This window comes from Leuciscus leuciscus, assembly GCF_965113295.1.
Source record: "Leuciscus leuciscus genome assembly, chromosome: 8".
Lineage (NCBI taxonomy): Eukaryota > Metazoa > Chordata > Actinopteri > Cypriniformes > Leuciscidae > Leuciscus > Leuciscus leuciscus.
This window is the reverse complement of record NC_138732.1, coordinates 44,198,615-44,224,706: the sequence shown is the minus strand read 5'-3', so window position 1 is coordinate 44,224,706 and position 26,092 is coordinate 44,198,615. Positions and strand designations below refer to the sequence as shown.

Genomic DNA, 26,092 nt, shown 5'->3' with positions numbered 1-26,092 from the left:
TGTGCGCACAGAACAGAGGGGCAGGGTGAGCAAAGCTCATTATCATTTAAAGACACATGCACTGAAACGGCGTGCTGAAAACAGAGCTGTTTTTGACCAGGTAAAATTAGTGTTTTCTTACAATACTAATGAGAATTTTTAATTAAAGTATATTACAAACTTTTAATTTAGACCCTAAAGAATCATATTAGCTTGTACAAAAATGACATTATATGACCCCTTTAAAATACCTATTGCCAATGCAGAATTCACTATATGTTCATACTTAAATAGATCCTATACTAGATAACAGTGAAAACTTAAATTGCTAATGTTTTCTTGTTCTCTGCTAAAAATAATAATACAATTTTGCCTGAAAATGCAGTGTTTTATTTTATTGGCTAACAGGCTTCAATGTGAGACATTAGACTCAGACGTTCAGACTCACAGGAAAAACGAGAATTTCAAAGACAGTCTCCTAGGGATCTTCCAGGTAGGAAAACACATTTCATACATGTTTATAACAAACAAATAGTTTACTGAACTTTTTTAGCAAAAATAAAAGAATATAAATTTAAAGGACCCATAAAATAATAATCAAAATGTAAAAAGACAAGTGTTGTTTTTGTACTCTTTGTGTTAAATGGCAGCTGACTGATGTGTTTGGTTTTTAACTGGTTTATTTTACAAATATTTTGAATTACTGAATAAATAGTTTTGACCAAATATGATGTGGATCTGGTTAAATTGTGTTGTTCTGTCTCTTATTTTACTTGCTTTGTTTGTAGGATATTGAGAGCAAAATAATCATATTTCTGAAGAATGAACTGGAAAAGTTTAAGAAAATATTACAAAAGGAGAACACACAACACTTTGTGAAGGACTTTAATGAGAATAGATGCAGTATCAAAGCAGCAGCTCTTGATCTCACGCTACATTACCTGAGAGAGATGAAGCTGCTGATGCTCTAGAAGGTAAGAGTCTCATGATCATCTGTCTGATTGTCTCTTATAAATGGAGGAGAGAAAATTAAGACTAAAACTATCTATTTTCTGTTCCTGTGTTTAGATGAGCTGTTCTTCATTCATCAGCTGAAATGTGGCCTAAAGAACAAGTATCAATGTGTGTTTGAAGGAATTGCGAAGCATGGTGACTCCACACTTCTGAATAACATCTACACAGATCTCTATATCACTCAGGGTAGCAGTGAACAGGTCAATACTGAACATGAGGTCAGACAGATTGAAGTTGCTTCCAGGCGTCATGAAGCACAAGAGATACAGGTTGAATGCAAACATTTGTTTGAAGCTCCTGAACAAGACAAGGAGATCCGAACTGTACTGACAAAAGGAGTCGCTGGCATCGGGAAATCAGTCTCTGTGCAAAAGTTTGTTCTGGACTGGGCTGAAGGAAAAGAAAATCAAGATATCCGCTTCATATTTCCTCTTCCATTCAGAGAGATGAACTTAAAGGAGGAAGAAAAACTGAGTTTAATGGACCTTATAACTAATTTTTTCCCAGAGACAAAAGGACTGAACCTTACAAGAAGGAATCAATTCAAAGTCCTGTTCATCCTAGATGGACTGGACGAATGTCGCCTTCCTCTGAAGTTTGACTGTAATGAGACGTGGCGTGATGTATCGTCACCAGCCTCCCTGGATGTTCTCCTAACGAACCTCATGAAGGGAAATCTGCTTCCTTCTGCTCTCATCTGGATCACCACCAGACCAGCAGCTGCCAGTAAGATTCCTCCTGACTGTATCGACCGGCTGACAGAGATACGAGGATTCAGTGACGCACAGAAGGAAGAGTACTTCAAAAAAAGATTCACTGAGGAGAATCAGGCCAACACAATCATAGATCATGTTAAACAATCAAAGAGTCTCTTTATCATGTGCCACATCCCAGTCTTCTGCTGGATTTCAGCCACTGTTCTCCAGAACATTCTGGAGGAAAAAAGAAATAATGATGTGAAAAACACTCAGGCTGATGCAATCTCTAAAACACAGCAGGAATCAAACACTGAAGACACTCCCAAGACTCTGACACAAATGTACACACACTTTCTCCGCTTTCAGATCCAGCAGAGCCGCCGAAAGTATGATGGAGAATACACACCAGATGTTTCCTGGGATAAAGACGCCATCATTTCACTGGGGAAACTGGCATTTCATCAGCTGGAAAGAAACAACCTGATCTTCTATGACACAGACCTGGAAGCCTGTGGTATTGACGTCTATAAGGCATCAGTGTACTCAGGCATGTGTACCCAGATCTTTAAGGAGGAAACAGGGATCGTTCTTGGTACCATCTACTGCTTTGTTCACTTGAGCATTCAAGAGTTTATTGCAGCCCTTTATGCACATCTGTTTCTAGACATCAACAAGACAAGTGTGTTTGATCATGAGTCTACAGAACAGAAAATAAAAAATAAGACCACGATTGATTTACTCAAGACTGCAGTGGACAAGGCGCTCGAGAGTGACAATGGACACCTGGACCTTTTCCTTCGCTTCCTCCTTGGCCTGTCGCTCCAGTCCAATCGACGACTCTTACGAGGTCTGTTGACACAGCAAGACGGCAATGACCAGAGCAACAAGGAAATAGTTCAGTACATCAAGAAGAAATTACAATATAATCTTCCTGCAGAGAGATCCATCAATCTGTTCTACTGTCTGAATGAACTAAACGACCAAACTCTGGTGAAGGAGATTCAGACCCAGCTTAGCAAAGGAAGTCTCTCATCTGGTGACCTTTCAAATGCCCAGTGGTCTGCTTTGGTCTTTGTGTTGTTGACATCAGAGGAAGAGCTGGAGGAGTTTGAGCTTCAGAAATTCAAGAAATCAGACGAGTGTCTCATCAGATTATTGGCAGTCATCAAAGCCTCCAGAAGAGCTCTGTAAGTCACTTAGTACTTTATGTCATGTTTTGGTCTAATCCAGGGTATAACAGATTATTTAAAATACATATATTATCAGTTGTTACTTTATATCTCCCAATAAAATTAGATTTTAAATGCTACATTTCCTAATAGTTTTAGTTCTGTAGTTTTAATTGTGACGGGCAAAACATATTGCAATGCAATAGATAGATGATTGAGAGATACAAATAAACGTTTATCAAAACCCTGTTGAATCATATTTGATATATACATTTTAACATGGTTTTTCTAAAACAAAAAAGTTGCTTTAATCTAAATTGTAATCTTGAAATATTAATAACTATAAGGAAATTCTTAGTTTGAAGTACTCTTAGGTTTACTTTAATCAGTAATGATTTTACAGCAAAAAAAGAAGAAAAAATAACCACTGATTTAGAATTAAACTGCAAGGCCTTTTACTTGCTAAAAAGTATGAACTATCAATCAGATGACAGAAGGCATGTAGTAGATTTTCAGCAGTTGTTTTCAGTAAAGTTTTGATCAAATTGATAATTTGGAGGCCTTAGACATTCATGTATCAAATAAGATACATTAGGCTTTATAGGGTTGAGTTAGCAGAGGATGAAGCACAACAGTTTTTATCATACAACACACTGGTTTATAGTTATTTTCACTAACTTTCAGTATGTAGTTCTCTTCAACTTCTGCCATAAAGCAAATATGCTCTTACATAACTTCAATGCTGAAATCATTAAATCCCCAGAATCTCCTCAAGACAAATGTAAAACTCATTGTTGTATTATTTTAATTTAATACTGTGAAGCTGCTTTGATGCAATCTGTATTGTGAAAAAGCGCTATACAAATAAACTTGACTTGACTTGATTGTCATTTACACTATAAATCTTAAAAATATTTTTATTCAAGCATGTCTCATTTAATTGAGGAAATTATTCACTTAATCAAAAATATATATATATATATATATTAGGGGTGTAACGATATTCAAACCGAACCGACAAACCGCGATACAACAGCCACGGTTCGAACCGCGATACTCTCATGTCGAACCGAACGCGCCCCGCCCCCTGCTGCCCCGGCCCAACTCTCACATCACTTTGTCACAAAACTATTTTTTTCTTCCTTGACATTTGATTAAATAGTTATTAATGAGTACACTTTTAACAACTAATAAGAGCTGTAGTTTTACTAAATATTATTATAATATTATTTACTAAATAAAGTGCATGTCACGTGATTTGGGTGATCGATCACGCTCGAGAGTTTACATACGCACTTCAGGATGGCAACTCATATTGAGATTGAAGACCCTCCGGTCACAACCACTGACTGATACAGCAGCAACAGCAGCAGTGCTGATCACGAATCACCGACACCTGTCATCATCCAATATGATGACATATCACAGCATTTTTTAATCATCGTTTTGAGACAAATCATTGTTTGTTTTGCGAACATAATCCTCTGCCGTCTGGTCGCTTCCGCTTCAAGCCGGACTCGTCTCGCGCTAACGGTAATTCCTTTTCACTGTCCACGTTTTGATTTCGGCAAATCAATTTTAGCGAATGCAAACAACGTGATTATTGTTCATGAGTCCAACATCCAGCCACGCAAGAAAACATGTAATCTACCTGAGGGAATAATATGCTCACAAAACATTTCTGATTATTATTAATGTTTAAGACTGGTTTGTTTTTTCCCCCCCAGGATTCTATGAAGAATGTAAAGATCATAAGATATTTATTTGAAATAGAAAGCTTGTGTAACACTATAAATGTAGGCTACTGTCACTTTTGATTAACGAAATGCATCCTTGCTGAATAAAAGTAGGCAATTACTTTCTTTAATTTCTTTCCCCCAAAAAATTATCTTACAAACCTCAAACTTTTGAACTGTAGGCCTATGTATAATGTTAAAAAAGCTTTCTATTTCAGATAAATGCTGTTATTTTGAATGGTGGTTTGTTTGTAATGTGACATTTTGTTTGTATGACTTTACAATAATTTTTAGAATTAAATTGTACATACCGGTAAATAGGTTAAGCAATACAAATGTGTTTGTCTGATAACCTTTTAAACATATACTTAACTGTCTGCAGACAATGAAATGATGTACATTGTGCGATGCAGTACAAATATTTTGAGTGTCCCTTGTTTTCCTATAAAGAACCACGATTGTCCCGCATTTTACTTTTCTGAAGTTGGCAACCCTACTCAGGTGTGCAGTTTATTTCTGACTAGTCAGTGGAGGCATTTATTTCATTTTAGTTAACTCAGGTGTGCTAAGTGCTCTAAAGAAAGGCTGAAGCCCCACAGCAAACAGAACCGAACCGAACCGAACCGTGGCTCCAAAACCGTGATATGAACCGAACCGTGGCATTGGTGTATCGTTACACCCCTAATATATATATATATATATATATATATATATATATATATATATATATATATATATATATAAAATGCTAGTTTTGTCAGTGTGCAGCTCACCCTTCTATGTATATGTATATGTATGTATATATGTATTTGAAGAAACCTTCCTGCAAAGCTACCTGAAAAACGATGCGCAAGTGTACCTGGACAAAAGCCGTTGTAAACGCAAAGGGTCGTTACACCATATATTGATTTGAATTAGTTAATAGAAGTTAAATCACAAATAAATTCAATTTGTGATTTTATTTTTGAAAGCAATTCTCACTTTACAGCATTTTAACACAAGTGCCAGTACTTTTTTAACATTTCAAAGCCGCGATGTACAGAAAATCACACAAAGATATAGAAGAAAATGTATAAAAACATTTTGGATCAATAAAACTAAGAAATAACATTAATAACTCCAGAAAGACCACACTGCAGACAGGATTTGCATTTCACATGCAATAAATAAAAATTAAATCGGCTAAATTACCTGTGCGAGCAGGCTCTAAGTACAGCACAACATCGATGCACCGAAAAAATAAAGAATATACCTTTCTAATAAATAAAAATACTAAACGAAATAAATCAGAATCAAGTCACAAAGATGAGCAAATGTGTGCAAAATGCCTAAAGTGCAGGGGAACATATATTCAAAGCACAAGCCACAAATAGTTAGATTAGATAACCCTGACAGATCAATAAATACAATTAAAATAAAGAAATTATTAAAATAACGATATTAGCCAGAATTTTCAACTTTGTCTTTTTAACTGCAGAAACAACAATAAATGCTAAACTGGAGTCGCAGTCTGTTTAGCAAAAAAATTTCACAGCATCCAAAAATCAAATTAGAACCGGCTGAAAAGTTTTGAAATCACTTGTACCCGATACCTGATCGAGAGAGAAAAAATCCAGTCTTTCACTCTGTCTGTGTCCGTTGGAGTCTTTTGTGCGCGCGGATAAAATACATTCTAAAACACTTAACGTGAAAAACGTTTAACGACTCAATCTCCTAAAATAGTTAAATTAAGGAAAACCATGATCGCACTTCTGCCGGCCAAAGTTAACAAGTTGGTTTTCCACGGGACATTCTAAAATGCTTAACGTGAAAAAAGCTTTTAAAACGCTTAAAAGGCACTTTAACGTGACTTAATGTACACAGTAGCCTACACACTTTATGTGCAGATAAGCAGATGAACCCAGAATATGAACGCAATGCGTTCCTCCTATATTTTTAATTTAACTATTTTAGGAGATTGAGTCGTTAAACGTTTTTCACGTTAAGTGTTTTAAAATGTATTTTATCCGCGCGCACAAAAGACTCCAACGGATACAGACAGAGTGAAAGACTGGTTTTCCTGATGCTAAATCCAGCCTTGGAGAATATCCTTTCTGATGGTGTACATCAGGGAACGACAACTGGCGGCCCGCGGGCCAAAACTGGCCCGCCAGCAATATTTTCTGGCCCGCCGGATTATTTTGGAAGTCCTAAATGCTGCACAAAACTCTCCCACTACTTGAGAAAAGCCGTAGTCACATACTGTGTGAAACACCCATAGGGAATCATGCGGCGCGGGATTACATTTTAAAGTATAACTGTGCGTTCACACCGGACGCGAATAGCGCGTCAAATTCGCGCCTGCCGCGTCTAGTTATACGCTTGACCACTTTGTGTCCATTCGCGCGTCAAAAGACGTTAGCGGTCAGAACTCTGGTGTACTTTGGACGGAGCGGGCGGTCTGACTGACAATAGCCCACTCCCGACATCTTTTGACAGCGTATCCGCACTTAATTCTGACCACCTGTACACCTAGCTCTGAGGAGCTGTTTGGTACTAAAACCATTGTCAGTCAACAACATTGTTTTTTTGCAAGGATGTTTGAAATAATTCGGCAGAAAATAGCCTACTTCATTTGTCAGTAGGGCAATATGATTTTCGTTTATGTTGCTTAGAAATTTGAGTGATAGGCTTTGTCCTATTTAATTTATGTTAGGCTATTTATATTTCATAATTTTTTTCTGTGGCATTTTTTTTCTCTGCTGACAGTACAATGTTAAAATAGCCTAATATTTATATTGACACGAACACAATTTTTGTATAGCATTTATTATAGGCTACTTAATCTCATTCTTGCCGTTAGAGACATTTGAATGTGAGATTATGGAAACGAGATCTAAATTTTGCGGAACCGTCAGGTCGGGAAATAAAGCGGGTGAACACCGAGTGTATTTTAAGCGGTTGCTGAATAGAACCTTGTGGGAGCGGGACAGAAAAAAAACAGTCCCGCGCAGAACTCCTTAAACCTTAGGTGTGTATGAATAAATAATAATACAAAAAAAAGGAATAAAGTTCAAAAGTCGGACTGTAAGCGAATGAGTATGATTGCTATTCACACCTTTATTAAAATGGCTGTAATCTGTTACCACAATAGTACTTGATCGGTTTAAAATGATTTCCTTGATATATGCCTAAGGTGTTAAATTAAAAATAATTATTACTAGTAATTATTTTTTTCTATTTTTGATCTGAGCACAATCAGAAAATCAGAAAACCCATTGTTATTAGTTTTTTCATTTTAGTTCAGGAAATAATGGAAAAACAAGTCGTTTTTCATCTTTTTATTTTTGGTTTTAATTTGAAAAAACGATTGAACGAATGATCCACGGACGGTGACGGACCCATCATATTCCGCGATTATAGGCCTATATAAAAGTATTTAATTTGTATCCATAGGCCTACTCTGTGTAGCTGGCCCGCCATCTACTGGCTAAAAAAAATATTGGCCCGCGGCCAAAGTTACTTGCCGACCCCTGGTGTACATGATCCACACTTTAGATTTTCTTATCCCAGACATTGTTAAAGATTTAAATCCTTGCCGCCAAGACGCTCCTCTGTCGATCACAGATTGAAAGTGAAACTTAAATCTGTCACGGAGTGTTTGGATTTATTCACGAACGTTCAAAAATATTTATTAAAAGCTTATTTATTTGCACATTTTTATATACAGCATTATCATAATAGGTTGAATATTAACGTATTGACAGAAAACCGGTAGTTCTATGTGAAATCAGACATTGAGCGCCCTCATATAGCCAAAGTGGCATGATCCTCGTTTCATAACACCTCTGCGAAGATTCGACCGTGAGATCGGTAGTCGAATCAGGCTCCTCCAATCGAAGCATCGAATCTTCGACTATTCGGGGTCACCCCTAATGTGTATATATATATATATATATATATATATATATATATATATATATATATATATATATATATATATATATATATATATATACTATTTATGTAAAATGTATAAAATAATGGATTTAAAAAATATATTTAATATTTGTAAATAAAAATGTTCCACCTAATTTCGTGATGTTATTTATTTGTCTTGCAGGCTAAATGATTGTTTCTTAACAGACGAAAGCTGTTCAGCTCTGGCTACAGTTCTTGGATCAGATACCAATCTGAAAGAGCTGAACATGAACAATAATTATCTGCAGGATTCAGGAGTGAAGCTGCTCTGCACTGGACTGAAGAATATAACGTGTAAATTGGAGATACTGAGGTAAGTTGTGTTCCAATTGAAGATATTCTTTAATTTTAAATATATTTCGATCATGACAACTCAGAATAGGTTTTTTAACATTTTAACGTTTTATTAAGAAAGGGGTCATGAACCGCATTGTTTTGTTTTATAATGTTTCCTGTGATGCATTTATAATGTTAGTATAATTTTTACAGCAAAAATGGTCATAATTTAGAAATAAAAGGCATTTTTCCTACTCTGAGTTTTGCCCTCTGATTTGAACTCTGGTTTGAAGGGGGCGTGTCTGCTGTGAGACTTCAGTGTAAACCCCCACTGCTGTGATTGGCTAACATCTTTGCATATGAAATAAGTATTACAAGTGAAACTCTCTTGAATACTTTTAGCACGCTTTTACAATTACAGCTCTCAAGATGAACTAATCGTGTAAAGTGTTGATTAACCCTCTGAGGCCGGCAAACGCGCCAGCGCGTTTTGCTGGATTTTCTTCACATAGTAGCACAATAAACTTAAATTACTCCGTCATTTATGGTCATACAGAAAAAAGAAATATGAAAAAATAATCTGTGATATGTCTACTTTTGTATATGTCCACTTACAATCAAATCAAAACATTGTGCTTTTGTAAAATAAAGAAAATAAACAGGGTGTGCGTTCTGCCTTTTTTTTTTTCTTGAGCACGTCTATAAACTGAAACAAAACTCAGCGAATACTATTCACACATTTATGAGCCATATATCTTTATAAACATTTAAGTGTGTACTTTTAAATGATCGGATTCAAACTGAAAACAAATATTCTCTGTTTAAGTAATTTGTATAAAACCAACAAGATGTCCAGTATCTCAAACCCATGCTCATTATTTTTAATTTGACCACGCCCACGTGCGCAAAAGAGATTGACACGCTAATCATCCACGCGTCACGCGACCGCGCTCGTTACCTCAAAAACAAAGCACCACACTTCACAAGTCTCTGCTTTACGTCGAGTTTGGAAGACACGCCGTGAGCTTACATTGGATTTATCTCAGAAGAAGAAGAACGCGATTTGAAGACAAGAAAGATGTACGGTAAGAAATTCTTAATTATTAGTTTATGTTATTGTTGCATAAACTTCACATTGCAGTTGAACTGTTGCTAGATATATGGTGAATATTATATTATATTTATATTATTATATTTAGACCCGTGTTTACTGTTAAATACTGTGTTTGGATATCTGCTCAAACGTAGATATGTATAATATGGTAACCATAATGTTTCATATTTTGGAGCGCGCTGTGCGTTTGAATGTACGTCCATGTTATGACGCTCTGCGTTTGAATGTATCATATTTTGGAGCGCGCTGTGCGTTTGAAAAGTAAAACGCACCAAACACTAGGCATGTTTTACTCTAATTCATTTCATATCATCATAACGAATGGAAACATTTGAAGTAATATATGATAATCAATATATTTTTATCTAGCGTAGTTGTTACTCTGAAATGTTGCTTTTGAAAGATTTATAGGCTGCTATAAGTTATTGTTATTATTATTTTATGCAGCACTGCACGTAGCCTATGCCTACAAGGCACAACAAACCTGTTCATTATATATTGTTGGAAACATTTGTGTGTGTGTGTGTGTGTATTCTGTGAATTTTAAAAAGCAATTTTAACCAGAAAAACCTATTCCCATAATTGTGCAGCATCAGTATGTTCACCTGTTTTTTTACAGGGACCAGATGCCCCACGGATGAGTCCTGCTGACTTCAACATTCAAGGCAAGGCAAGGCAAGTTTATTTATATAGCACATTTCATACACAATGGCAATTCAAAGTGCTTTACATAGAAGAAATTAAAATAATAAAAAGAAATAAGAATAATTAAAACAGTTTAGAAAAATAAAAAATAAAATACAGTACAAACAGTCGGACAAACATTGGCACAGTGCTCATTCAGTAAATGCATAGTTAAACAGATGTGTTTTGAGTCTGGATTTGAATGTGACTACAGTAGGAGCACATCTGATCTCTTCTGGAAGCTGGTTCCAGCTGCGGCTGGCATAATAGCTAAAAGCAGACTCGCCATGCTTAGAGTGAACCCTTGGTATTTCTAGCTGATATGATCCTAATGATCTGAGTGATCTGTTGGGTTTATATTCAGTGAGCATATCTGCAATGTATTGAGGTCCTAGGCCATTGAATGATTTATATACCAGTAATAATACTTTAAAATCAATCCTAAGTTTAACTGGGAGCCAGTGTAAAGACCTGAGGACTGGTGTGATATGTTCATATTTTCTGGTTCTGCTCAGAATCCTGGCGGCAGCGTTCTGTATGAGCTGCAACTGTCTTATGGTCTTTTTGGGAAGGCCAGTGAGGAGTCCATTACAATAATCCACCCTGCTGGTGATGAAAGCATGCACAAGTTTCTCTAAGTCTTGTCTGGAAACAAAGCATCTAATTCTTGCAATATTTTTCAGATGATAGTATGCTGATTTAGTTATTGCTTTGACATGACTACTGAAACTAAGCTCTGACTCTAGTGTCACACCAAGATTCCTGACTTGATTTTTGGTTGTTTGACCCCTAGAGTGAAGGTATGCGTTCACCTTGAGAACTTCATCTTTGTTTCCAAACGCAATGACTTCAGTTTTGTCTTTGTTTAACTGAAGAAAGTTTTGACACATCCAACTGTTGACTTCATCAATGCATTGGCACAGGGAGTCAATGGGGCTATAATCGTTGGGCGATAGGGCTAAGTACAGCTGTGTGTCGTCTGCATAGCTGTGGTAAGCAATTTGGTTCTTTCTCATTATTTGGCTCATTGGGAGCATATACAGGTTGAACAGGAGTGGCGCAAGAATTGAGCCTTGAGGGACTCCGCATGTCATGGATGTCCACTCAGACTTATGGTCTCCTATACTCACATAATAACCTCTCCCATCTAAGTATGACCTGAACCATTTTAGGACTATCCCAGAAAGCCCCACCCAGTTTTCCAGCCTGTCCAGAAGTATGTTGTGATCGACAGTGTCAAATGCAGCACTGAGGTCGAGTAGTACCAGCACTGATAATTTGCCTGAGTCAGTATTTAAGCGAATATCGTTTATTATCTTTATGAGCGCTGTCTCTGTGCTGTGGTGCGGTCGGAAACCAGATTGAAAATTGTCAAAGTATCCATTCGAGCATAAGAATTTGTTCAGCTGATTGAAGACAACTTTTTCAATGATCTTACCTATGAAAGGAAGATTTGAGATTGGTCTATAGTTGCTTAATATGGTCTTATCCAGATTGCTCTTTTTCAGGAGGGGCTTGACAACTGCAGTTTTTAGGGAGTTTGGAAAACTCCCAGAGAGAAGTGAAGCATTTACCACTTCTAGAAGATCTGCTTCTAAACTGTTTAACACACTTTTGAAAAACGATGTGGGAAGTGTGTCAAGAGCGCAGGTTGATGTTTTAAGGTGCTGTACGGTTTCTTCCAAAATTTTGCCATCAATTTCTTTGAAATCAGACATAGTAACTACTTTCTCAGGTGGTTTGATCTGTCTGACCCCAGCGCAAGTCAAGGATGTGCTGATCACCTTTCTGATATTATTGATTTTCTCAGAGAAGAAAGAAGCAAACTCACGGCACTTGCTGTCTGAGAGCATTTCACTGGGAATCTGGCTTGGGGGGTTTGTCAGTCTCTCTACAGTAGCAAAAAGAGTGCGTGTGTTGTTTAAATTACTGTTTATAATATTTGAGAAGAAAGTCGGTCTAGCTTTGCCTAGTTCCATATTGAAAGCATGAAGGCTGTCTTTGTAGATGTTATAATGGACTACAAGTTTTGTCTTCCGCCACATGCGCTCTGCTTTTCTGCATTGTCTTTTCATATTTTGCACTGCTGTTGAGTTTCTCCAAGGTGCCTTTTGTCTGCCACTCTTCTTCCTGACTTTCACAGGAGCAATATCATCAATTACACCTTTAACTTTTGAGTTAAAAGAATCAAGGAGAAAATCAACAGAGTCTGCAGATATGCTTGGTGTTAAAGATATAGCCTTCATAAATAGGACACTAGTGTTCTCATTTAAGCATCTCTTCTTGACAGACACAGATCTAGCTTCAGTGGCAGGAGAGATCAATATATCAAAGAAAATACAGAAATGATCAGACAGTGCTACATCCTTAATAACAATCGATGAAATGTTTAGACCCTTACTGATAAGTAAATCTAAAGTGTGTCCACGATTGTGTGTGGGTCCATGTACATGCTGAGTCAGATCAAAAGTTTTTAAAACAGTTTTGATTTCTTTTGCCATATTGTTTTCTGCATTATCTATATGGATGTTAAAATCTCCAGCAATGGCAAAACAGTCAAACTCTGAGGTAATTGTTGATAACAGTTCTGTAAAGTCCTCAGCAAAGGCTGGAGAGTATTTTGGAGGCCTGTAAATAATGAAAAGTAAAATGCGTGGAGCACCTTTTAACACAATACCCAGATATTCGAAAGACAAGTAATTCCCAAATGATATTTGCTTACATTGATAGATATCTTTAAAAAGAGCAGCTAGACCCCCACCTCTCTTAACAGCTCTGCAGACACTCATAAAAGTAAAGTTAGGAGGGGCTGCTTCATTGAGGATTGTTGCACTGAAGCTGTCTTCTAGCCAGGTTTCATTTAGAAGCATAAAATCCAGGTTGTTTGTGGTTATTAAGTCGTTGACTAGAAGTGATTTATTTTTAAGTGAGCGAATGTTTAAAAGAGCTAACTTAACAGACTTACTTTTCCCCACAGCAATATTAGTTTGACGTGTAATAGGCACCAGATTAGTTGGCTTTGCTGTACGGCTATTGAAGGCCTTAGACTTTCTATCATGTAATAGAACAGCAATAGAGAAAGATACAGGCACACTGGGTTCCCGCTTGTTTTGTAAACATTTGAGAAAGTTACTGTTATCAAAACGGGGACCCGACACATATCACTGAGAGCTGGTATCAGTTGTTTTTGGTTCACCTCGAGCAGAAGGAGGAGGGTGTGGGCCCTGGCGTTGTGGCAGAGGCCGAAGAGCTCTCACAGGAGGAGGGGGAGGGCGAGCTGGGCCCGCAGGCTTTGGTGGTAGTGGTGCCTGTCTTTTTTTAGTTGGTATCTGGGGGCTTGCAGCAAAAGAGTGGGATAGTCTGGTTCCAGCATGCACCAGTTCTTCCATTTTCTGTGAGAAGCACAGTAGTGGCGTAGCAGGGGAGAGGGAGAAAGTATCTGGTGAAAGGGGCTGTTGCTCTGGTGTTATAGGAGGCTGTAATATGCTGTCCTGGCTTCCCTGGCTGTTTTCCAGGAAGTCGTCCTTGGGTGCTGAATCTTCAAGCAGTTCTGATATGGCTGTCTGTGGTGAGCTCTGTGTGCAGGGCTCAGCTGAGATTGTGTCCGTGAGCAGAGGTTGTTGTGGCGGAGTGGTGTTATCATGTCCATTTTGCTGCTGAAGTGAAGTCCCGTGGTCATTCATACTGTGTCCAGGTGTGTGTGTGCCGTTCAGATTGAGTGGATTGGCACAAACCGCAGAAGGATGATTTAGGGAGAAGTAGATATTGTCCTTTAATACTCTTGAACCAAGTTTGTTTGGGTGATGGCCATCCCGATGAAACAGTTGTCGTTGACTCCAGAAAAGATTGAAATTGTCAATGAAGTTCACTGCTTTTATATTGCAGGTTTTTTGCAGCCATGTATTTAGCCCAAGCAACCGTGAAAACCTGTTTGTTCCTCTTGCTGGTAGTGGTCCACTGATGAATGTTTGAACTTTCAGTCTTTTAAGTGTTTCAAAAAGTTTATTGAAATCCTTCTTAAGGAGTTCTGACTGCTCTTTATGAATATCATTCTTCCCCACATGTATGATGAGTCGATTAGCAGTCTTATGTTTCATCAGAATGTTCTGAAGTTCCCTGTTTATATCAGAAGTTGTTGCTTGTGGAAGGCAGCACGTAGTTATATCCCTGCTGCTAATGTTTCTGATTATGGAGTCCCCCACTATCAGAGTCCTGGGCTCGGCTGCGCTCTGAGCTGAGTGCCGCTGTCTGCTCGACCTTGAGCGCCAGTTAGCATCAGTGTTAGCTACTGGCCTATTCAGTCTGTGTTCGATCACATTCATCACATTTGTGGATTTCTCATTTACATTCATTAGTACTTCAAATCTGTTCTCAAGATGTATAGGCAGTGGTAGCAGACCAGTGTTTGCAATCCTTGTCAGAGCTGTATCTGGGGTAGAGGATGCTACTGCGGTAATATGTGATGCTCGTGACAATCTGATGTCTCGAGTGCCTTTGGGTTTAGCTCCCTGTTTGTGCCATCGATTAGTAAGTCGATCGGCTTGTTTCTCTACCTGTCGAGGAGTACTAGTTTCATGGGACTCACCGGTATGCTGAGGGTGTCCATGACGAAGCTCTGTTGTGTGCTCCGTCTGGTTTGGTGGTCCCGTAAGTAACTTTGTTTCTAGAACTGCAATCCTTTGTAAAAGTCTGTGGCAGTTAGTGCAGCAAGTAGATTCCAGAAGAGGCATTTTCTCTTATCCTTGTAGGCAGTTGTGTTTTCCTTTCCCGGTATGTAAGCTGGTCGGGTAAAAGAATTCTCAGTTTTTGTAGTAATCCAAACTTTGTCGTATGAGCACTGTGCTGATTTGCTGAAGTTAAAATTAGGTGATAAAAGGAAATAAAATAAAGGAAATAAAATATAGAAAAAATAGGAGATAAAATGTAAAAGCGATAGAGCAAAACGCGGAGCAGTAAGCAAGAGCGTCCGAACAGTAGCTGAGCAGGAAGTCCTTCAGCTGTGAAAGTCATTCACATGAGTCTCTGTACATGAACATGGTAAAGTGAAATTCAAACACCTTGGAAATGAAAGGTATGTATAATGTTTTTAGGAATGGCACAAAGGTCTCTGTCTTTGGATCATTGTTTTCAATAATGTGCTTTTTTGTCTTTTTTTGTGTATCTTTGGATTGTTGTTTTGTAAATAAATCCAAACAATTTAAAAGCCATTCTTTTTTAAATCTCCTCATTCTTTGTGCAAGGTTGCTCAGAATGATAGGGCCTAATAGCTCCTAATAGGGCCATTAGGGGAGTGTCTTTGTCTTTTTCAGGTGTGAAAAGCCATACATATTAATGATGTGATCACACCTCTTCGCATAAAGCTTTCTTACACAAAACACGTCTTACAAATTTTAAATCAATATATTGTCTGATCTGAATGAGCAGTCAGGATGATTTTCACATTGTTTTGGAGCAAATATTCTACGCTACATGGTACAATTTTCAAAAGTCTTGTGAAGAAATAATCAGTATGGGTTTCATGGCCTTATTTCAATGACAATTTTTTTGGGTATTTTCACAAACCACGCATAAATGTCATTACCTCAAAACTACAAACTTTTACATACATGCAGCTGATATATTATTGTAGCAGAGTTTGTGCTAAATACAGTGTAATCAGACTTTAGCCATGAAAATGTCACAAGTAACAGAAATAAGCACAAATGTCAGCACATGTCAGAACACCTCCAGGGCCAGAAAACACCTCAGATCCCAGAGGGTTAATATACAAATAAGAAAAGTTGAAAAGAATGACACTTTTAAACATGAAACTAAACCGCCAGTACATGGCGGTAGGTGATAAGCGGTGTTATTAAGCGAGTCATTGAGTCATTTATTCAAACGATTCGTTCAAACGGCTGATTCATCAAGAATAAAGTAGTTGCTCATGAATGGGTAATTGAATCTTTGACTCAACCGATTCGTTCAAAACGCTGAATCATTCAGTAATGAAAACACGGTTGACTGTGAGATGCGTTCTGTTTCTGCTGTGATCTTTGTTTGGATTGGAATTATTGTTGCATCTTATTGAACTGTCGAAATCAGTGTTACATTTGCAATCGTGATGGTATTCAGCACTTGGTCGTGTGGTGTTGCTTAACTGCATCATGTTATAAATATAAAAATGGAGAGGCTGCGCGAGCCTAAACAGCACAACCTTGTTAGCGTCAGTACATTTTGTAGGCTACTATGGATCATTATCATTGTATCATACATATTCATAATCGATCATTATCGTTTAATGTTATTATGCAATTAGGTTGATCTCATTTGAGCCCCCCTGAAAAAAATGTAATGCCCGTTTGTGAATTTGTGTCTGGCGCTGGGTCTGCTGTAAACATTCTTTATTCATATGAAAATAACCCAAATCGCACGAAAATCACACACAAACCACATATACTCGAAATCGTGCATTTATTAGCTTCTTGTTTCAGATGAAGAGATGTGTTTAGTTTTGTTTGTCTCGTAGCTCAGAATGAACAATGAGTGTATACACCCCTTACATCTGATTGGCTACTAGTGGAGAGATGGCGCCGGTGTACGTGGCATGCCGTCTGATGTCTCTGCTACTTTGTGCTATTTTTGTGCTTCTATCTACATCAAACTGCTACTCGCTTCTGGTTTATGATCGCCAGTTACTTCTGGATATTCAAGACTCTTTTGTGGCCACATATAACCCAGAGTTAAAAAGCTCTGTGGCTGGTTCACAATCCTGCTCTCCAAACTCTACCTGGGATATTCCAGAGTATCTGAGCAATTGGCCTCATGGTGTTCCCCGCAGAAAGCGCCGCAGGAGATGCGGCAAGCGCGGAGGGGTTGCTGTCAAACTGAAAATGGCGCTACACGCCAGCCGCGCGTCCAGCTTCGTCTCCATGACGACGTGGAATCTAGGCGTTGGCCGATGTGCTGGTTGCCGTTTGCTCGATGCACCTGTTCGCTGGCTTCGGACCATTCTCCAGGACTCTCATTCGACGATCCCCTGCTACCCTCCGATCCGTGTTCGCCGCGGTGGAGCTAATCTACAGAATCTTCGATCTTTGAATAGAGTCTTCTCTCCCGCGATCTCTGACTCGGTACCTTCCAGGATGGCTCTGATTAATGCTCGGTCGCTAGTCAATAAGACGTTCATTTTAAATGACTTTTTTACTACCCACGCATTGGATTTTATGTGCATCACAGAAACTTGGACGAAGGTTGGTGATTTAAGTCCTTTTGCTGAGTTGATTCCGGCAGACTACAGCCGTACGTCCGCATCACGCCCCGATCGGCCTCAGCTGCGGCTCATCAACTGGCGTGCTTATAAGCACACATGGCACAAGAGTTGGGGGAGAACCTCTCACTGAGAAAGTGGAACTAATGCTTCTCTCTATTCTCTCACAGACAGCAGCTGAAGCCGATCTCTCCCCACTAGCACTCAGACACGGACTTCACTGGCACGAGGATAAGAAGCACACCACTCACCGGAGCACCTACCCGTACTGTCTGCTTTCACCATTCACTCTGTTCAATAAACCCACCCTCTGGGGCTTTAATTTGAGCACTCCTTGTTGCGTGATTCTTCACCCCGTGACACATGGCTCAATGATACCATCCGCTCTCTGAGGCGAGCATGTAGAAGAGCAGAACGTAAATGGAAAAGTGATAAGCTACAAGTTTCTTATGAAATGCTGAAAAACTCCCTCAGTGCTTTTCAGAAAGCCATGATATCTGCTAAGTCTAAGTATTTTTCTAATTTTATTTAAAAAACCCATCATAGTTCAAAAGCCTTATTTTCTGTGTTAAATTCTGCTCTAAATCCTCCTGTAAATGTGATTTCAAATCCCTCAGTATCGTTGTGTGAAGGTTTCTCTAGGTTTTTCTGTGAGAAGATCACCTCTCTAAGATCTCAGTTACAACCTTCTGCTATTGTCTCACCTGAACTGGGTTGTTCTTCAGCCATATGGAGCGTCTTTGACCCAGTTTCTCTTCTGTCTCTCAGAGAAATTGTTGATCACTTGAAACCTTCCTTCTGCTCTCTTGATGTTCTTTCTCCCCGTATTTTGAAACAAATTTTTGATTCAGTTGGAACAAGTTTGGTGTCTTTTCTGAATAAATGCATGAGCACAGGGACTATCCCTGATAGCCTAAAACAAGCTACTGTTACACCTCTTCTCAAGAAACCTTCACTTGATGATAGGGATTTTAATCATTTTCGACCTATCTCGACACTACCTTTTATTACAAAAGCTTTGGAGAAAATGGTTCTTAATCAACTCCAGTCTTTTCTTAGCTCAAATTAAATTCTTGAAACTTTCCAGTCTGGTTTTAAGCCTCTGCACAGCACCGAGTCTGCTTTATTAAGGGTCTCTAATGATATAGTATTAGCGACTGACGCTGGTGACTCGGTGATCCTAATACTGTTAGACTAAACCTCGGCTTTTGTTACAGTTGATCATAAAACTCTTCTATCCCGACTAGAATATTTTGTGGGCATCCAGGGAACTGTCCTCAGTTGGTTTAAATCATATCTAACAAATAGAAGTTTCTCTGTTAAACTTGGTAATTTCTCTTCCTCGCCTGCTCAACTCTCCTGTGGAGTGCCGCAGGGGTCTATTCTCGCACCCATTCTTTTTTTCCTGTATTTACTTCCTCTGGGCTCCATTTTCAGAAAGCATGGTGTATCATTTCACTGCTATGCAGATGATACACAAATTTATTTGCCTCTGAAACGCAACAAAGATACTGCTCTGAAATCTCTTTTTGCATGCCTAGAAGAAGTAAAAATGTGGTTTTCTCAAAATTTCTTATTTCTGAATGAATCCAAAACCGAGGTTATAGTCTTTGGCCCCCATGACAACTTTAACCCCCTGGGGTCGGCTGTATCGCCGGTGATACCAGCTCGCTTTTTTTTTATCAGTTCAAAAGAGATTCATTTTGCTCTGTTGAATTTGATATTACAAACACGTTTCATACATCAATCGATTCTGTTAAATGTGTATTATTTTGTGTAAAAACAAAGTGTTGTGCTTTTCGCCAAATAAAGAAAAATAAACACGAAGCGAGTTCTGCCTTCTCTCTGTCAGTGAAGTCCATTCTGAAACGCGTCCGAAAATGAACCATAACTTAGCGAATACTCAGTCAAACAGGCATACAGACACACAGGCATGAAGCTTGAATTCTCTTCTTTTAAATGAAGTAATTTATATTAAAAAAAATATATTCTCTGTTTATGTAATCTTTATGAAAAGAGAGAGATATCAGTCGTTCTCATCTCAGCTCATTACGTTATAATCGGCCCCGCCCACGGAGAGCGCACGCTATTCAAATGCAAATGACTGAGACGATCCCATACAAACTGTGAACGCCCACATATCAGCTCGAGAAAACACATCAAGTTTATTCAGATCAGTGTACTTGTCTACACTGTCTCGCAGCGCTGTGAGGAATAATAATAATGGAAAATGTACCTCAGACGTGCTGGTATTTCGAGGAGCAACGGATGGAATACTGAAGTAAGTTTTTTTTTTCCTTCTCAAGTGAATCGCGTTTCTGTGTGTGAATGAATGAACGGCAGAGATGCGCTGTTTACCACAACTCGCAAAAAGACAGTTTAAATTTGAATTGCGCTTCTGTGTGTGAATGAATGATCTGCTTTTAGCAAACTATTTTGCTATACTGAGTAAAAATCGACTGAAATATGTTGAAATAAAATGTATTTGTATAAGCAGCGTATTAAACTGCAAATTACCATTTATATTCCTTATAATAAAAACGAAAGACCTATGTTACAGACAAATGAAAGACAACATTTCGTTGATTAGTTTTGGATAGATTACACATTTTTACTGTAAAATATCTGCCACCTCAAATAAGCTTTTGTTTGCCAATTTTTGCTAATATGTTAAATATAGTATGTTTTGTCAATGTAGGCTATATTCGAAGTAATTTTTTTTTTTTTTTTTTTTTTTTTTTTTGAAACAGGGACAATGTAAAATATACATTAACCTTAAAAAAAAAGGAGGCTGATGTTAGCCCTCTGAGGTCGGAAAACGCGCCCCCGCGTTTTGCTGGATTTTCTTCACATTGTAGTACAATAAACTTAAATTACTCCGTCATTTATGGTTATACAGAAAAAAGAAATATTAAAAAAGAATCTGTGATATTTCTACTTTTGTATGTGTCCACTTACAATCAAATCAAAACATTGTGCTTTTGTAAAATAAAGAAAATAAACAGGGTGTGCGTTCTGCCTCTCCGTCGCGGTGAACTTTTTTTTCTTGAGCACGTCTATAAACTGAAACAAAACTCAGCAAATCCTTCTCACACATTTATGAGCCATACACCTTTATACACATTTAAGTGTGTACTTTTAAATGATCGGATTCAAACTGAAAACAAATATTCTCTGTTTAAGTAATTTGTATAAAACCAACAGGATGTCCAGTATCTCAAACGCTTGCTAATTACTTTTAATTCGGCCACGCCCACTCGCGCAAAAGAGATTCACATGCAAATCTCCACATGGGACGCGAACGCCCTCGTTACCTCAAACACAAAACACCAAAACACTTCACAAGTCTCTGCTTTTCGTCGAGTTTGGAAGACGCGCTGTGAGCTTACATTGGATTTACATCAGAAGAAGAAGAACGCGATTTGAAGACAAGAAAGATGTAAGGTAAGACATTCTTACTTATTAGTTTATGGTATTGTTGCATAAACTTCACATTGCAGTTGAACTGTTGCTAGATATATGGTGAATATTATACTATTTAGACCCGTGTTTACTGTTAAATACTGTTTGTGGATATCTGCTCAAACATAGATATGTATAACCATAATGTTTAATATTTTGGAGCGCGATGGCGTTTGAATGTATTTGGAGCGCGCTGTGGGTTTGAGGATCATATTTTGGAGCGCGATCGCGTTTGAAAGGAAAAATGCACCAAACATTAGGCTTTATGTTTTTACTATTATCTCATTTCATATCATCATAACGAATGGAAACATTTGAAGTAACATAAGATAATCAATATATTTTTCTCTAGCATTGTTACTGAAATCTTTTGGAAGATTTATAGGCTGCTTTGTAAAATAAAATTATTTTATGCAGTACTGCACATAGCTTATGCCTACAAGGCACAACAAATATGGTGTTCTTTATATTATATATTGTTGGAAACATTTGTGTGTGTGTGTGTGTGTGTGTGTGTATTCTGTGAATTTTAAAAAGCAATTTTAACCAGAAAAATCTCAAATGTATTCCCAAAATTGTGCAGGCCTAGTTTCTCGTGATACCAGTATGTTCACTTTTTTCTTTTCTTTCAGGGACCAGATGCAACTGAGTCCTGCTGACTTCAACATTCACATGAGTCTCTGTACATGAACATGGTAAAGTGAAAATCAAACACCTTGGAAATGGTATGTACAATGTTTTTAGGAATGGCACAAAGGTCTCTGCCTTTGGATCATTGTTTTCAATGTGCTCTTTTGTCATTTGTATTTTTGGATTGTGTTGTGTTGTAAATAAATCCAAACAATCTAATGCCATTCTTTTTTAAATCTCCTCATTCTTTGTGCAAGGTTGCTCTGAATGACAGGGCCTGATCGCTCCTAATAGGGCAGTTAGGGGAGTGTCTTTGTCTTTCTCAGGTGTAAAAAGCTTACATATTCATGAGATGATCACGCCCCTTCGCATATGGCTTTGTCACACAAAACACGTCTTAGAAATTTTAAATCAATATATTGTCTTATCTGAATGAGCAGTCAGGGTGATTTTCACATAGTTTTGGAGCAAATATTCTAGGCTACGTCATACAATTTTCAAAAGTCTTGTGAAGAAATAATCAGTATGGGTTTCATGGCCTTATTTCAGTGACAATTTTTTTTTGTATTTTCACAAACCACGCATAAATGTCATTATCTCAAAACTACAAACTGCTGATATATTATTGTAGCAGAGTTTGTGCTGAATACAGTGTAATTAGACTTTAGCCATGAAAATGCAGTGGTGGACAGTAACGTAGTAAATGTAATTCGTTACTGTACTTAAGTAGCTTTTTTGCGTATCTGTACTTTACTGAAGTATTTAAATTTGGGAAGACTTTTACTTTAACTCCACTACATTTCAAAGTCAAATATCTTACTTTTTACTCTACTACATTTTCAAAATCAGTCGTTCCTTTTTATTTATGAGTGGATAAAAACTTAACTGGTCAAACGAGCCACCTATCACAGTAGCCTACAACGTGCGCGCTTTGTTTTGAACTTGCCTTGGTGGTATCTACCAAGCGCGAACCAGAGCCGTTAAATATGAGAGTTGCGACCATAGACAGTATATAAGAGGTTGCGACACACATGGCTTGTTCGACTTGAATCGGCGCTGCACAGACCGATCAGTTTATGACATCAAAGTATAGAGCGAAATCGCGAGAGCGATTTAAAAGCATACAGAGCCGTCTACTCTCTAATCGCTCTTGTGGTATTTTAATGTCATTCACCGATTGGTCTGTGCAGTGTGCCGTTTCAAGTCGAACAAGCCTACTGTGATCTCGCCGCCGCGCGGTTACGTGATTCGTGTAGCTCTCAATAGTTCCAAACAATTTGTGTTGCCAATAATTTTAAGCGGGGCAGAGAGCAGCAGCTATTATTGCAGCAATTATCGGTAAATACTGACGCATAATGAACATTGCTTATTACTTTGACACTAAAATTACTTGCATATAATAGCATTTTTTTTTCTGAGGAGTAGCAGAAACACTGCATTAATACGTTTTGGTGTTTAATTTTGTAGGGAAATTGGCTGCTCCCATAATGTAGTGTGTATATATATATTCAATGGCATTGTGCAGGTTTATGTGAATGTATCATAACATTAGGATGTTTATAATTATGACCATAGACGCTTGTGAAAAATATGTACAGTAAATACTGTAAATGTATTATACCTTATGGGATCAGTCCCCTTCCGTCCAAAATTAAACACACAAAAAATGTATTCAATTCAAATATATATATATATATATATATATATATAGACTAATTAATGTCATTTTATTAATAGATTGATGTGCCAAGAGTGACAGAGTCTTCACGTAGACTGAGTTAAGCAAGAGTCTTGTGACAAAAATTATAATAGGACATTATAGCAATAAAAAAATCATAGTACTTGGATACTTAAGTACATTTGAAGGCAAATACTTTTGTACTTTTACTCAAGTGAATGTTTAAAGGCAGCACTTTTACTTTTACTTGAGTAATATTTTACCTTGAGTATCTTTACTTTAACTCAAGTACATGGTATGTGTACTTCGTCCACCACTGTGAAAATGTCACTAGTAACAGAAAAAAACACAAATGTCAGAGCATGTCAGACCACCTCCAGGGCCCAGAAAACAGCTCAGACCTCAGAGGGTTAACATATACAATCTTATAATAATACATGAAACTTAATAATACATTTATCCCAAAAACAGCATTAAAATGAACACACCCTTCATTCATTCCTCAGCATTCATTTACAAATACACTCTCACATACACATCAATTACAATAAATTATGTGAACATGTTTGTTTTAAAAGTAGCCCTTTTTTGGCCCGATGTGAAAAAATGTTAAAATTTACACATGTGGTCAGCTCTGTTGGCAACTTATTCCACTGTCTGATGGCCATACTTGAGAAAGCTGAGCTGCCGAATGCTGTTTTACACTGAGGAATCCTACACTCACCCCGAACAGTCGACCGAGTGGCTCGAGATGTAATTTCTGAACTCAGTGAGATAAAAAATTTTAACGGAGGAGCTGCAGTACCATTTATTATCTTGAACAAAAGACAGAGATTTGAATATATGATTATGTTTTCAAAACTTAAAGCTGCCGTCGGCAAAATTTTTTTGATCATATTCAGTGTAATCGACACTATAATCCGACAGAACAACATAAATAAGGTGGTTTTAGAAAAAAACCCGAGCTTCTAACTCCACCTGGAGCGTGTTATTTGTTTTGCAAAAATCCAGCGCTCCCGCTTCATCAGGTCCAATCAGCGCAGGGGGGTGTGAGATCTGACTGTCAATCACTGTTGAGGGTTTTGAGGGAGGTCCATCTGCGGGTGACATTTCACTCACTTCACCTACACTTCAGACTCGACGTCAGAGAAGGAAGGGTCACAATAAGAAGCCTATAACCAAGGGTATTCCCAGCGAACTAGCTGGTTTGTTAAAACGCATGACCATCTAAAAATATGATTTTGAATAAAGAGTTTTTGTCCATAGCTGGTTTTCTCAAGTCACATGAGGGAACAGTGACAAGGGTCTTTGTCCACCAATACAAAGGAACTGTTGTATCTTCGGAGAGCAAGCTGATGACTGGACAGTCATCACAGGACCCATGCAGTCATGTGTCTCATAGTAAATATGACGAAGATTTCTCAATTCGGACTATAAAAGAAGAGACCTGGACGAAATCAAATTGCTCTTCCTTGCAACCTACAATCCAGAACCCCTGCAATCTGGACAGCAAGAAGCTTTTAAGCCTAGCTAGCATTTCTCTGTTAGTTCAGTACTCTATGATAATCTGTAACAAGTGTTCTTTTCAATTTTGATTCTTTTAATAAATATTGTTAAACATTTATTCTAAATCATCTTGTCTGGACCTTGGATTCTTGAGTACTTGCCTCCTTCTTTCCTCTGGATCAGGGAGATCCTAACTGAGAGACACGACAGGAGGGTAAGCATTATTTCTGATATATGAATAATCAGTGTGTGCTTTTGATTGATTGATAGCCTAGCCAAAGAGGCAGCTTACAACAGGGTTATTGTTGTAGAGCGAACACGGTTGAAGAGTACCTAAAAAGGTAGATTTATACTACGAAGGGAAAATTTATTATATTTATAATCCTTATTATCTTTATAATGAAAATACGAATTTGTAGAGACTATTCACCTAACTCTTAAATAGCACGACTAAAGGATAGGCTCTTTAGTTACCGCGGGATTATTTATATATCCAGGTAGGACGTAAAATAATTTGGAACGGTATTAATCGTGATAAACTATTACATGGGGGCTCTCCGGTCTTTAATATAATAAAACTCGGAGCAAAAATAGATATTAAATCAATCACTTGAGTGACCCAGAAGAAAATTCGCAAATAAAATAGGGGACGCCCTATTAAAAAGAAAAAAGCGAAACCGCGCGGCAGAACCAGTGAGTATCTGTAAAACATAGTTAAAGAATTCCTTATAAAAGGGAGAAAGTTTTCCTAGTCTGCATTTTCAAAAAAAAAAAAAGACCCAAATGACTCAAATGGCTCAACTACCAAATGATTTAAATGTATGTCCAGCTCCTCAGCAGGCATCCGTATACCAAATCACTATAACTAAACGTGATAATTTTCAAAAGCAAAAAGCTGCTAAAGAAAAAAATGAAGAATGGTATATAGGAGACTATG

At 37.8% G+C, this 26,092-nt stretch overlaps 1 protein-coding gene and 1 pseudogene across 2 annotated transcripts in view; one reads left to right on the top strand and one right to left on the bottom strand.

The window, feature by feature from the left end:
• Window positions 1–26,092, bottom strand: part of LOC309504515 (uncharacterized protein) — a 228,065-nt gene that overhangs the window by 76,711 nt on the left and 125,262 nt on the right. The window lies entirely within an intron of this gene.
• The window catches only part of LOC309504504 (NACHT, LRR and PYD domains-containing protein 3-like), an 82,791-nt pseudogene that overhangs the window by 34,985 nt on the left and 21,714 nt on the right, over window positions 1–26,092 (top strand). The window contains exons 4-7 of the transcript XR_014211818.1: window positions 388–472; window positions 768–953; window positions 1,048–2,878; window positions 8,699–8,869. The product of XR_014211818.1 is annotated as an NACHT, LRR and PYD domains-containing protein 3-like (transcript). The remainder of the gene's footprint in view (window positions 1–387; window positions 473–767; window positions 954–1,047; window positions 2,879–8,698; window positions 8,870–26,092) is intronic.